Here is a 2,881-nt window from a genome sequence, read left to right as displayed (position 1 = left end):
CCTGATTTTTCAGAAAAGGAATACAAAGAAATTATCTTCTATTAAAATAATAAAATAGAAAAATGTCTTATAACAACAAGGAAAGATGTTATTATTTCTGGAAATAGTGCTCAAATGTATGAGCAGATTTCTGGGGAAAGAAGAGAACCACAACTTTTGGTTTCCCATCTTAATCAATTGTGGGGTGTAAATGCAGTTTCTGTAAGAAAGTCACAAAACAATTGTGGTGTAGGATGGACCTCAACACTATGTCTGGTCTGTATATGATGCATTTTACAGAGTTAGGCAGGAATCTCTGTTTGGGCCTGAGATCCAAAAGCAGAAAAACAGATGAATAGGACCTGAAAATCACACCTTTTGATCAGCTCCAGGCCCATTTACTGATCTTATTCTGGTTCCTGGTAAATAGATATTTACATGAGTAGAGTACAAAGCTTTGTATCAGCAGAAGACTTCACTGGCTAAAGTACCAGAGATGGAAAAAGTTTTTGATTCAATGCCTCAACTGGAGTGCCCAACACCATTTCAAGTTATACCTGAGGCATTTGCTTGGGGCTGGCAAATACAACAGAGGACCTACAGGAGGCTCATACACTTGCTTTACAACAAAGGGGAACTCTCAGGAGGCCTGTAACACTCAAAACATCACTGGGAGCTTGCCTCTGCCTTCTGGGTGGTCCAGAACAGTTTGAGATGTGTCAGCATATGTGGGTCCTTGTCTATAGCTGGCAGCTCCACAAGAGATCTCTGATGCTGCAGAACACTCAGATGGCTCCAGAGCCCAGTGTGATAGCAGCTGATCCAAGCCCCATGGATGGTGGGTGGCCAAACTGCTCAGGCACTGCTGAGTTCAGTAACTCAGGGCTTCATCAGCCACTGCAGCAGTTTAGATGCTGGGCTCATGTGCAGGCACATAATGTACCATAACCCAGAGCCAAATGCCACCTGAGGTGGCTATGCAGGACAGAGCAGTGGGCACAGCCAATGTTCCTAAAGGGCAAAGCCGCAATGGTGGGGCCAACATCAAGGAGTACACATCCTCTGCCTGCCTCCTCAACCACTCTGGAAGTTAGAGAAGCAGACTCCAGAGTTTTTATTAGAAAATAAAGTCCTGACAGCTACTCCTGGCATAAAGGGATCTCATGTTGCAGCAGCTGTTCTTAGCTGGGGAAGAAGATAATGATGTGGTAAAGCCCCATAATATGATATGCCTTAAACAGGAAATCCCCTAAATACATTTCAAAGGGTACTGGGCAGAGGGTAAAGGAGCAACAAGTCAGATTTGCCAAAAGCCTAGTTGTTTAAAAATCCTAAGCAGATAATTATTTTTGTTAAACAAATAAGATACATTGGAGCTAGTAGCAAACACATTTCTCTGGATAAAAAATACATGCAGAAATCAAAACAATGCCAAACCCAAGACATGTGTGCTAAACTGGGCTGACTGAAAGCTAACAGAGTAGCAAGGCCAGCTGGAGAGCATCCAAGAGATCGGAGGAAAGGGCATATGAGAGGAGATATTTTAACAGCTTCAAGTGAAGCCTCTCAGCAGGCTGTAGAGGTGTTGATACCCAAGTGAGAGACTCAGCTCCAACAGGTGAAAAAGGCTGTCAGCAAAGAGTACATGGAAGCTTTCAAGTAACCTTTTAAAGTAGAAACAAAAGCCAACAGTTTTCTGTTTACACAATAGAGTGCTTCTGATACTGAAGCACAGGGCAACATCTATTTATAATCCAAATAAATCTTGTGTTCTGGTATTTGGAACTGTCCATATTCAACATATTGGGAAGCAGCAGCCACAAGGCTGCATTAAGAAATACTGATTTAGATCTGCATTGTTTTAGTCCATGTATTTTCCTCCTTAGTCACTTGCCAATTAAGACTTTTGCAGAAGAAACAGGTTTCTTTTTCAAAGCTGGCTTATGTGGAGTTCATAAATGTTGTGACAGGTGATACCTAGGCTGTATTTTTAATGCCTTTGAGCTAAACTCTTGCCTGACTCTTTTTTCCACAAACTCTCAAAGTGTCCAAGTGTCCATCAATATCTGTGATAGGTGACATGCAGATGAGATCCCCAGACGGTATGTCCCACGACAGTATATATCATTTAGGCTATCCAGCTCCTTGGGCCTGGTGCATTCCCTAGATGTGTCCTAGCCCAAGTTTTGCCTCTGGTACTCTTTCTTTTGCAGAGGAAAAAACTGTGATGAATGCCACAGTCTGCCAGTTTGAATATGAAGGCACTCAGATTGAGAAGCTGGGGGGAGTGGGGAGCAGAGATGGTGGTGACCATGGAGTTCAACCCCACAAAGTTTAGAAATGGTCAAAAAATTACTTGACTATCATATGCAGACATACTGTAACAGTAAAAGAGGTTTTAGCAAGACTGGTGGGATCTGTACCTCTGACAGTCACATACAAGAAGGATTTTCCCAGTCTGGCTTCTTTGCTGCCTGAGAGTTTGCAGACATGCCAGCAAGCAATTGCAAGCAAGCGATTTTTCACAATAAACCAAGGCTATTTTTGTGGAATCCAAAGGGTTGGAACTTGATGATACTTATGCTCCTTTCCAACCCATACCATTTTAGGATTCTCTGATCCAAAGATACAGGCTTCTCTGGTGTAGTTGTATTTTTATTTCTGATGGCTGTGCTCATAGTCATAATACTGGACAACTTGCAACCCACCTAAAACAAGTTATTATCTATTGTCAGCTGGTACAAAACAGCTCCCCAAAGTATGCTGTTAGTACTAAGTACGGTATGGAGAATTTCTCTTTGAAGTCCTGGGGTACTTGAAATAGCAGGTCATGAACTAAATGGCTTCTAGGGATCTTTTCCAGCCTCATTTACTATGGTTCTGTGCATTCACATCAGATTCA

The sequence above is a fragment of the Geospiza fortis genome, unplaced genomic scaffold (genome assembly GCF_000277835.1).
Source record: "Geospiza fortis unplaced genomic scaffold, GeoFor_1.0 scaffold190, whole genome shotgun sequence".
Lineage (NCBI taxonomy): Eukaryota > Metazoa > Chordata > Aves > Passeriformes > Thraupidae > Geospiza > Geospiza fortis.
This window is presented reverse-complemented; position numbering follows the sequence as displayed.